The sequence below is a fragment of the Canis lupus genome, chromosome 20 (assembly GCF_048164855.1).
Source record: "Canis lupus baileyi chromosome 20, mCanLup2.hap1, whole genome shotgun sequence".
In the NCBI taxonomy this organism is placed as follows: domain Eukaryota; kingdom Metazoa; phylum Chordata; class Mammalia; order Carnivora; family Canidae; genus Canis; species Canis lupus.
The window spans coordinates 57040033-57052729 of NC_132857.1; positions in this window are offsets into that span (position 1 = coordinate 57040033).

Consider the following 12697-nt stretch of genomic DNA (forward strand, 5'->3'; position numbering starts at 1 on the left):
GTGCCCATGTCACCCCTTGAGGGTGCACGAAGTGCTTCGATAGGTTACAGACACAAAAAAAGTTCTAAGGAATAGTAGCCTCCTCAATGTCCTTGATCCCGCCTTCCCTACTTAAGCACAGGAAGCTTTCATCAAATTATTTGCTCGTTTGTCTGAGAAGCAATGGGTGCAATGGCCGGGGCCAGGGGGTCACCAAGAAGTGCATCCGTGTGACCCTAGACGAGTTCCTCAACCTCTTGGAGCCTCAATGGCATCATCTCTTACACAGGAATCCTAAGAGTAACAATGAGGACATGCAAGGGAACTTTGTGGAGTAGTTTCTGGCACAATAAAGAATCTCTACGTTGCCTTATGTTTTGCCTGTAACTCCCATTTACATGTCTTGGAATTATTGAACATACCTCGGGAAATACTAGCCTCATTGGCGGACTCCTTAATTAGTACGGGGAGAAGAGGTCCACCCTTCTTTCGGATTCTTAACTTAAAAAGTTGCCCTTTTCTAGAGATACGATGTGAACTTCCATTTTACGGTATTGACATGGTCTATGCGGTTAAGCCACCCTAACTAGCAATAATTATGAATTATTAGTGTTTGGCTGACAGTGAATAGGCATGTAATTTGTCATATCAACCGGGCACTTTTGAGAGAAAAAAAAAAAAAGGTACTACTAATGATTATGTCAGAACAGCAGTTGTAAACAAGGTCTATCCCAGGCAACATGAGAGCCCTAATCGGAAATCACAGTGGAGGACTATTTTTGGAAACCAGGTGACCTGAGTCTCCAGGAACCTGCCAGTTGCTGAGCGAAATTTAACGGCCACATAATAGAGGAGGAAACCACCTGCCGGATGTTCCGGGTCTCCAAGTGTCATTAGAGCAAGAGTTCTTTCCTCTTCTTCTCCAGATCTCGGGAACTCTGTGTGTCATAGATATTCAGTACTTTAAAAAAATCATTTAGGATTTAGTTCAACAAATATTTAGTAAACACCTGCCATATGCCAGGCACACTTCCAGGAGCTGTAGGTGTAACAGCAAAGAGGCCGGACCTGTTTGCTGTTATCACTGGGCACATGCTCCAGACCAGGGACAGACCGTAAGGGAGGAAGTACGCAAATAAGAAGGCCTGTGCAAGCTCCAGGGAGAAAAAACAAGATGGTACCATAAGTGGGTGGGGAGTAGAGCCAGGGCCTGGCTCCCACTGGGGCCATAGGAGGGCAGAAAGCTGGGGGGTGACATGACAGGACTACCTGAATGAATGAATGAGTGAATGAATGAATGAATGGCTCCACATTTAGGTCTGCCCCTGTCACTTCACTGCCTGTAAGATGATGATGAAACTGCTCATCTTCAATGTGATTTTCAGACCTAAATGGAATCTAAAGTCCTGGAAAAGGCTTAACTTTTAGACTGTGGTGAAAGTTTTCCCCTGAAGCAAAACATTCATCTGGAGGATGTGAAGCCCCATGGAGGGATCATACATTACCTACTGTCCTCCTTTTTCTGACCTTTCCTGTTTGTCTTCTCATTATGCTCTCCTTTCCCTACCTAACCCCTAAATGCAAGGCAGAGAAAACGATAATGAAGATTCCAAAATGAACTGGCTGATAACCCACGTGGGGTCAGCATTCCATTGCCCTGAGAGGTGTGAGCTTAAGAATTCCTTCCTTTACGGTCAACAACCCTTGTTCTTAATTGCAGGGAAGCCACCCCTCCCACAGGAACTACCTTTCATGGGACACAAAGAAAGGGTTTGTGCCGGGCCTGGCGAGTAGGCTGGCCTGGTCCGGGTCCGGGTCACACCAACGTGCCGCGTGCCCCCTGGCAAACATGACCCAGTGATTTCCCTCAGCTTCATCCTTACAAGGGAATGAGGACATCTGCCTCCTTCAAGTTGCAAGATAAGGCTGCTTGAAAATCACGTGCCCTGTATTTTCAAACATTCTTCTTTGGAAACACACCACAGACACCGAGGCTCTGCAGGTCCCCTGTGTTCATGGAGCCCCCGGCTCGCGGTGCGACATCGTGAGGCAGCTCCGAGTTGTTTACTCGTGGTTGCTGCCTCTCTTCTGACTCCAGCAGACGTGTTCCAAGGAGCAAGTGCCCTGTGAGGAGGAAGCTCAGACCCCTCTTGGGCATCAGCAGTGGAGCAGGAGGGTGACAGAGACGCAAGGAAACATGCAGGATGACTTCGTAGACATCATGTCAGAAAATAGGGAGAGGAGTCATGGGTGTTCTCTTCGAGAGTTTGGTAACATGGTGGGTATGCAACAGCTTCAGATACCTGAAGTTCAATATGAAAACAAGGGCAGGATGTACACTCTGTCCTGAGGTTGTCTCTTCTTTGTCATAGTCACTCAGCTGGCCTTATGTAACATCAACAGAATTGCATTTTTTTTTTTAAGAGGAATTAAGGAAAAGTTCATAAAAAAAAAAAACCTCGGTGGATTGAATTTGTTGTCTGGGAAGAATTTGTTCTCTTGGAAGACAGTCTTTATCTTTATTTCCTCTTAAAATTGGGGCTGAATGCACTGTCAAGGGCATTGCAGTAAGCTGTGTAGTCTGTTTGGTAAGGGTATTCCAGTTGGGTTGCAGAATCTGATCTTGTTTTTCCTCATTAATGCTGACTGCTAATGTGATTTACTGCTGCTGTGTAGACTTAGCTCTCACCCTTTGGCCAACAGGAAATGACACAGCTGTGTGAATGTTGAATAATAAGTGATTGCTCAATTGATCATCCTTTTCTCTCTTTATAGCAAATTCGACAAAGACATTGCACCCTTCTGAGACCGGGACCTCATAATTTTAGTTTTGTATGTTATCGGGCACCCATAATCCTTCCCAACTGCTCTTTCCAAACTTCAGAGTCTTTGATTCCTGATGGCATTTCTTTATTTTACCGTTCAGGATTTCCTAGGGGAAACAAAAAGATCAACACATAAAGGGTTAATACAGGATTATGAGACTCATTGATTCCTTAATATACTAAACATCCATATATATACTTTATATTAGTTGATCAGTGCAATAGGAAAAAAAAATTAAGGAACTTCCCTAAGAAAAGATTTTTAAAAGGAGTGCTTTATAACTTGTTCTCTTTGAAAAACACATAGTACACTCCAAAGATACACCTTTTTCGGCATCCTAGGAGTATTGGGAGAAAAGCAAAGATTATTACCGAGCACAGATCGGGCCTTCTTTCAGAGACTGCCAGGGCCGCATCACTAATCTGATGAGATTTTCAGAGCCAGGGTACTCAGGGCTCCATATGTGGTCAAGTGGCATCCAATATCTTAATCCAAGACTTAAAAGATGGAGTCAGAAAGGTCCTGTCAAGTTTCTGGAAATATCCTTTGTGAAAATTCTTGCCCCCTACGATGAAACGCTAAAAAAAAAAAAAAAAAAAAAAGAGAGAGAGAGAGAGAGAGAGAGAGAGAAAAGAAATATGAAAATGAAAATGTAGTTGAGGTTTCTGTTTGCTTAAAGAAAAGACAGTGATTGTTAGCTTAACCTTGAAAACAAAAAACACTGAACTCAACGTGAGGAAACAAAATGATTGGCCGGGTTGAACTGAATGGATTCATTAGCTCAGGCAAAGACCAAGACAGCAGGTTAGGTTTCAAAGCATTTAACCTTAAATTGCAGATATTGCTCGACAGTAGTAGCTTTCAATGTAGGATGGGGTGGAGGGTTACTACTGTCATAAATAAGACCAACGCGCTCACCACCGACCAAGAAGAAAAGCCGCAGGTGTTCTCTGGGATGCTACACCTGGAATTAACAGCCAAATTACAATCATTTTGATGACAAGCCTATAAAGCGACGTCCAGGTCTTCTACTCTGTAGTATTTACTTAAAAGTTGCGTACCCTAGACGAGTCATTTTAGAACTTGAATGGCACGTGATGCGTGAACAAGGCTTACAATGGATCACCAGGGATTCCAGACCTAGAATCTGAGAATGGCTGCTCTAACCCAGATTTTAGAGGGGACACATTTCCTTTCTGACCCTACCAACTTGACTGCAGCAGAGCAGATTCAGTGCCTTAGATTATATTCTCAGCCGGAGGGGTAGCACTTGCCAGAGAGTTCTTGGCTTACGTGCTAAGGACTACAGACTCTATGACAATATCGGTTCTTCCATTTTGTTGCAGAAATGGGAGCAAAATAATTTTCTTTGCTCTCAATTAATTATTGAAAATAGTTGAGGTTCTTACCATAAAAGATCCTTCCAGTTAAATTTTCTTTATATCTGGCTATAAATTAAAACCCCAGATCTTATTCTTTCCTTTGAAGGACACCTGTGTAAGGGAAGAGGGCATCCCCAAGTGCTCAAAATAATGTTCAAAAATATCTAAGATAATGCAGGTCCCGATGAGATCCTGCAACCAATAATTTTTGAAAGCATGGATGAGGGAAAGAAAAGTACTCTTCCATGCCTGGCCAGCAAGCGTCTTGTCTTCTATAAACCCTTGCCAGTCTTGTGGGTCCTCTGTTCCCTCCTTCTCCACTCCAACCTCCAAGGAACCTTCTATGAAAGGCACTGCTTTTTATAATGCTGGCTCATACTGAGTGTCGTTGAATGTGATTATGAACTAACTGTTAGCGCCTTCAACTGGGCCACCTAAGTAGAGGTCAGATGACTCACCGCAGTCTGATCCTGGCCCTTCTCCAAGACGTTTCTGCAGGTCACATCACTGTCACCAAACCACTGCAGACTGGCCATAGGTTAAATGACTGTGTAAGCGTCATGATGCAATGTCTGGTAACTAACACGATGTATAAGTCATATGGAAAATAAAACCTGTCTTGTGCTTTAAGAGCAGAGAGGGGGCTTCAACACATCAATTATACAATTCATCTTAATGTTAAGTCTGAGCAAAAGGCTACCATCAGCACATTGTGTGTAGCCATTGATCTTAATAAATATTTACTGAGGATTTATGCCAGTATACATTGTTCTGGCTTATAGCCTCCACGGTGCCTCTGAAAATGCCTCCACACTGTCACAGCAAGGCTGTGTTGTTTTAGGATCTAAAGGATGGATGAGCACAAGGGACTCCTGACTGGGGAAATACACCGCAACCGGCTGGAACGGGCCCCTGGGGTACCGGAACCAGACAAAATCATCTCAACACGGGTTGACTCTCAGCTCCACTAGGCAGGGAGAGCTTCTTTCTCCCCACTCCCCGCCCCGCTAGATGACACGGGAGGCGTCTAAGAGCGGTACGTAGAGGAGTCTAGCTTCGTGTTAGACCAGGTCACTAGAGGCTCTGAACATGTCGCCACCAGGGCATTTATGGCAGTTCACGTACAATCAAAACACATTTGAAACCAAATTTTATAGTACATCGGAAATCTTGGCCTGGTGTGAATGAAGAAAAAAAAAGGGGGGGGCAAATACGAATGTATTTATTTTTATTAAAAAGCATGAATTAGAAAGAAAGGCTAATATTAGTGTGCTAAAGAGAGGTTTATTTATTATGATGTACGATGGAAGCCATTCGACTTTGATTCATTTTCCAAAAAGCTAACTAGCCGTTGCCCAATTAATACATCTTAGAAATTTTCCCCAAGTGGTGCTTCCCACATTTATAAATGCACAGTTTGCTGTCTCCCCGGAGCTCTCAGTTTGCATTTTCAGTGGCCGCGTTGAGTGCTACGTGGCCTGTGCTTCTCAGGCAGGGGCTGCGAAGTCAGGTCGGAGGAGTTGGAGCGAAGAGAATCGGGAGCTCTGCGGTTGTGTGGGCCTCCCTAGGCCGCTCCGTGGGCCGCAGGACTTCCCAAGGCCTCTGGAGCGGACTGACGCTAGTGGAACTTCCCCCCGGGCCCTCACGCGGCCTCGGAGGAGTGAGGACAAGACTCTAGGAGCAGCAGGTCTAACCTGGCAAATGTCTCTCTGTACTAGAGGGGGATGTCTGGGCGCCAGTGTAATGGGAGAAGTCCTCTACTAAGGAGGGACAAACTGGCTAACTCGAGGCCCCAGGTGTCCACTGTCCCCCCCTCCCCACAAGTGCCCAAGGGCCTTCACTAAGACGAGGAGAATCAGTCTGTATTAAAATATAAACAGCACGTCCGGCTGTGACCCAGTCGCCAAAGGAGATCTGGGCCGCAAGCGTGATCTCTAGGTTTTCTCAAATTCCACGGGAGTAACAACAATGAAGTTACAGTCTGGAAAGCGACGTTTTGCTTACTTGTTGAAAATGTAAATCATCCTTAGATGGTTTTAAAACGCCCAATGAAATTACTGCGTAAGTGCAAAGGAACGGTTGTGCGCACCTCGCGGCACAGGGGCAGGTTCTCAGTCCGATGATGCGCTGCCCTCCCCGGCCTGGTCTGAAAAGCTCCACGGAAAGGCCGCCCTAAGAGAGGGCAACGCGGGGCTTGAGCGAAACCCTTCTCGGTCCCGAGCGGGCCCTCGAGGCTCATGGGCTCAGGCAAAGACCCTTAGCTACTCACTTCCCGCGCTGCTCTGAATCTGGGTCGAGTCTCTCAGAGGAAGCCTTTGGAGGTTTGGGGCAAACTCAGGAGATGTTTCCACTGGCGAGTGGAGGCTCTGGTGGTCCACTCACTGCTGCTTCACAATCACGACACGTTACAGGTGTGACAGGCGTCCAGGCATAACGGCTTCACAGGATGCTGGGAGAACAGCTATTTTGATTGTCGCTGGCTGCCGGGGTGCAGCCTCTCTGACCGTCGAGTCTGTGCCCGTAGAATTAGAAGGCTGACCTAGACGGCCCCTGGGACTGCGTGCAGCTCCCGCACGGCCTGGCTCATGGCTTGCATCGCTTTTTTTAAATCAATAGGAAGAGCTACGTCTTCCACGGCCCACTTTCGATTAGCCTGCAGCACCTGGCTCCCAAACGTAGGGCTCTGGGCGCTTAGACCACCTTTCCAGGAATTGGATCCTCCACAGGCACGTTTATATTTCGACTCACAGATCCAACTACAGGACACATTGTGCTCATGGGCCTATAAGGCGTTTAATCTCCAGGTCTTGTCCCCATAGCATCTCTTATACGGCATTAAGAAACATCCATTCAAATCCGATGCAGAAGAGAAGATTGCCACGGGCTCGAATGACCTGGTTTCTTCATACGCACACGTGCAAACGTACCTGCAGATATCACACCTGCCCACGATGACATGAATCGAAGAGATTTTCTTTATTTTATGGAGGTGTAATTACATACAGTATTAAGTATAGACTTTGAGTGGACTTGGGGCACCCAGGGGGGTCAGGGGTTGAGCACCTGCCTTCAGCCCAGGGCATGACCCCGGGGTTCTGGGATCAAGTCCCGCATCAGGTTTCCCGCAGGGAGCTTCTCCCTCTGCCTGTGTCTCTGCCTCTCTCTCTCTCTGTGTGTCTCTCATGAATAGAGAAATAAAATCTTTTTTTCAAAAAAAGACTTGAAGTGGACACATGAGTGAATCTAGACAAATGTATACGCTTATGTTATCAATGTCCCAAGAAAGATATAAAACATTGCCTTTGAGACTTTCCTTAGCTCTTTTTCTAGTCAATTTCTCGTCTAAAGGGAGCAACTCTGGTTTTGATTTTCTCCCCACAGGTTAGCTTTGCCTACCCTGGAACGCTGCGTGTTGCTTAATATAATTAAGCAATAATTATATCTATTATCTAGTTTAATTTATCTATGGGATTGTGTGTATTTGCAATTTGCTCCTTTTTCTTGCTGCATAGGATTCCGTCCTACGACTCTACAACGACCTACCCAGGCTTTTGTTAATAGACAAGTTGGCTCCATTCCAATTTCTCGTTAAAATGAATAAAGTCACAGTGCGCCTTCCTGTACGTGGCTTTTTGGGGACTTACATTTTCCTTGGCAGAGGAGGGGTGTGTGTGTATTAACACCTAGGAGAGGATTGCTGGGTGAAAGGTTAAGTACATATTTAACTTCATGAGAAATTGCCAAGCAGCTCTCTGGTGCTGATGTACTATTTTACTCTCTCATTTGCAATGTGCGAGCGATTCCATCGCCCTACATTTTCCCCGACATTTGGTAATTTTGCTGTTAGTAGCCATCCTCATCTACAATGAGGATGTACAATGATAGCTCTTCGTGGTTTTAATTTGCATTTCCCTTATGTACTTCCCATGTTTTCATATGTCTATTGGGAATTTGTATATTGTCTTTCTGAAGTATCTGTGCAAAACTTTTACCCATTTTTTCTTGAGTATTAATCTTTTTACTGTTGATTTGTAGTTTAAAAAAAACATTCTCCTGTGTAAGTTATTTGTCAGGTGTGTGGATTGTGAAAATTTTATCCCAGCCTGTGGTTTACTGTTTCATTTCTGTAACAGTGTCTTTTGAATTTTGGTAAGTTTTGTGTATCATTTTTTTCCCCTTTTTGCCATCTGTTTGTAAATATTTTCCTACCCCAACTTCACAAAGATACTCTCCAGCTGTTTTCTTTGTAGGCTTTGTTTTTAGTTTCTGCCTTAGGTCTGTAATCCTTTTCCAGTTAATCTTTGTGTACAGTGTAAAAAATTTTTTATATGAATATCCAGTTATCTAGCACTTTTCATTGGGGAAAATTATTTTACTATTAAATTTCATTGACTTCTTTGTAAAAAATATTTTGATCATAAATGTACAGTCTATTTCTGTACTCTCCATATCATTCCACATATCTGTCATCTATTCTTACATAAAACCCATACTCTCAGCTATAACTTTATATGAACTCTTGATCATATAGTAAAAATTCTCCAATTTATTCTACTTTTGGAATTTTGTCTCAATTATTGTAGGCCCTTTACATTTTCAGTATCAATTTCAGTTTCAGCTTGTCAAAAAAAAAAGACTTGCTGGGTATGTGATTGCAGTGGCATTGAAGCTATAGGTAAATACGGGGAGAATTGGGATCTTAGTGATATTCAGTCTTCTGATACAGGAATCTGGCTCATTTCTCCATTTTTTAGGTTTTTAATTTTCTCAGCAGTATTTTGTATTTTTCAAAGTGTGGGTCTTGCACATATTATATGTATTCCTAAGCATGTATTTTTGCCATCATTTTGAAATGTTTATTTCTGACCTTCTATTGCTAGTATATAGAAACAGAATTGATTTTTTTGTATACCAATCTTAAATCTTGTGACCTTGTTGAAATCACATGATCGTTTATTACATTTCATAGGTTTTTGGTTTTGGTTTTGGGGGTTGTTTTTGATTTTTGCTAAATTCCTTAGGATTCTCTTCACACAAAATCCTATTGTCTGAAATAAAGATAGTTTAAGTTTTTCTTAGAATCAATACAATATCGGGTAGGGTTGGTGAAAGTAAACATCCTTAGCCTGATGTTTGCCTTGGTGGAAAGTGTTCAATATTTCTCCATTAAGTGTGATATTAGCTACAGGCTTTTCATAAATGTCCTTTATCATCTTAAGGAATTTAATTCTGTCCATGGTTTGCCGAGAGTTTGCTGGGCTTTGTCAAATGCTTTTTTTATACCTATTGAAAGTATTGGGAGAGTTTCTCATTTATTTTAATACAGCGATTTCAGCTGAAAGATGTTTAAATATTAAACCGATTATCGAATTCTTCTGATGAGCTCTATTTGCTTATAATGCATTATCATTTTAATATGTTGTTAAATTTGTTAAGATTTTGTGTGGGTATGTGTGTTTGTGAGGAATATTGGTCTGTAATTTCTTTTCTTATAGTGTCATTTTAAAATTTCAGTTATAAGGTTAATCTGGCCTCATAAAACACATTGGGATGCATCCCTGCCCCCTTATTTTCCAAAAAGTTTTGTGTAACATTCTTTCTTCTTTTAAATACTTGATAGAATTTCCCCTGAGCCAGGTGTCTGAAACAGGAATTTTCTTCGTTGGAAATTCTTAATTACAAATTCAATTTCTCTGACATAGACACTTTTATTCATGTTATATGTCTTCTTGTATCCATTTGGGAAATAATATTTGTCAGGGAATTTTTCCATTTCATCTGTGTTGTCAAAATTGTTGCCATACAGCTGTTCATAGAATTTTCTTGTTTTCTTTCTAAGGATCTGTTGTGATGGTCCCTCTTTCATTCTTGATTTTAGCATTTTTACAAATTTTTTGATTAGTTTTAATAGAAGTCTATCAATTTTATTAGTTTTTTAGAAAAATCAACTTTTGATTCTTCCAAATGTGTTAATTTTCTTATATGGGGCTGAGTCTCACAACCCTGAGATCATGACCTGAGCCAAATCAAGAGTCAGATGCCCAACCGACTGAGCCACGCAGGTGCCCCTTTTTCTATAACTTTAAAGTGCAATAAATTTTAGACTTATATTGTTTTTCTAATATAAGCAGCTAAAGCTATAAATTTCCTTTTAAACATGTTCTTAGCTGCATCTTACAAATTTCAATATTTGTGCTTTTTATTGTTCTATTCAAAGTATTTTCTAACTCCTCGTGATTTCTTCTTTAACCAATGGGTGAGTAAGAAATATGTTGTTTAATATCCAAATATTTGGAGGAATCTATTGATTTTTTTGTTACTGATTTCTAATATAAACTTGTTGGGGTCAGATTGAAAAAATACTCTGTGATTTCAATCCTTTAAAATTTATTGATGGCTTTTGATAGACTAGCACGTTGCTTTTTTTTGTTTGTTTAATATTCCATGTGTGCTTAAAGAGAATGTATATTCCGCAGCTGTCAGATGTAGTATTCTATAAAAGTCAATCAGTTCACTGGTTGGCTGTTCAAATCTTATTTTGCTGTTGATTTTTAAAAATCTATTTGTTCTTTCAATTTCTGAGAGTTGGCTATTAAAGTTTCTAGTGGTAATTGTGAATTTATCTCTTTCCCCATTTCATTTTGTCAGTTTTTGTTTTATGTACTTTAAAGCTCCGTTATTAGGTATCTTATGTTCAAAATTGTCATGTTGGTTGATACATTCAATATTTTATCAACATAAAATATCCCTCTTTACCTTGGACAATACTTCTTGTTGGAAGTCTACTTTGTCTGACAGAAATGCAATTATACTAGCTTTCTTATGACTTATGTTTAAATAGTGTATATTTTTCTTTTTACTTTTAAATTATCTGTGCCCTATATTTAAAGTGTATTCATATGGCAACACACATTTCAGTCTTACATTATTCATTCTGATAATCTCTATTTTTCATTGAAAATTTTAATACAATCACATTTAATATAGTAATTGATATAGTTCATTTGCTATAATATATCCATTGTTTTTTCTTTTTCCTTCCATGCTAGGTTTCCTTTTGTCATATATTATCTAAATAGATTCCCAGGTGTCATCCTTTCAGCTTAGACTGCTTCTCTTATCTTGCAACAGAAGTAGATCACCACAAAATCTATATACTAAATAAAACCAAATAAATATGGAAATGGAAATTATGTCTATTGGGAAGATAGGCTAGGGTGGATCACACAACTTCTGGTCATTTTGCAGAGAGGCCTTATCAGAGGATCTGTGTCAACATTTGTGGTACTACTCTGGGGCCAACGCCAGCCTTGATACTGCAAAATATTTTCCTTGGTGATTTGTGAGAATAATAATTAAGGAGGTAAATGATGTACTGCCAGGTGGAAAGGTTGTTTAGTCCGTGGTTGACCAGATTATAAAAATAAAATAATATGTTGGAGAAATAATCAGTAGCAAACAAAATGAATGTTAATTAGATATGTCTTTAGCTGATACACTTAAAAACAGAGCTAAAGGGGATCCCTGGTTGGCTCAATGGTTTAGCGCCGCCTTCGGTCCAGGGCATGATTCTGGAGTCCTGGGATGGAGTCCCCGCATTGGGCTCCCTGCAGGGAGCCTGCTTCTCCCTCTGCCTGTGCCTCTGCCTCTCTCTCTCTGTGTCTCTCATGAATAAATAAAATAAAATTTTAAAAATAAAAAACACAGCTAAAAAAATTCAAAGCTAGTAAGGATGACAAAGATCAGTAGGAAAAAAGGTCTTGAGGTTAACATGGATAATAAAATGATTCTTTCACCACTTACATCCAATAATTTAAAAATATTGTGAGACTAGGATTCAGAAGTAGTACTACAGCATGTCCCAGTAATGATCTAACTTCTATACTTAGCACCAGCATGTTGTGTCCAGTTGTGGCTTCCCTAATTAATGTGGAAGAACTAGATAGATTTCAGGGAAGCATCAGAAATTGGGTTTTAGAGATAAATGAAAAGTCAGAGATAACTGTATCCAAACTCCACATTTCACTGATGACGAATCTCAGAAGGTTGAAATATTTTATCCAAAGGTACACAGTTAATCTGTGATAGAATTGTGATGAGAGCCTTAACTGTTAACTCCTTATCTGTTGTTCTTTCCAATTCTCGGAATGAATTAGGGATTGTGAAATGAGAGGAGATGAGGAAAGATGCAGAGAAGTGAGATTATTTATTACAGAGAAGAAGATGTTTAGATTATATACAATACCTATCATCGAGCCTATGAAAATTTCTTATTTAAGGGTTGGTGACTAGACACTCTTCATCTCTTCTAACAAGGAACTTCATTTTTTTACTGAGGATTAAATGGGAGGAAATGCACAATAAAGTGCAATAGGAGGAATTTAGGAGACACATCAGGGAACTATTTCATGCAGCAAGAATCATTCCTTATTGGTGTGGTAACTTATAATATCTGTTACGGTCCAAAAGCATTCCCAGAGCGAGCCGACTCCCTGTTGAGCCTTTATTTT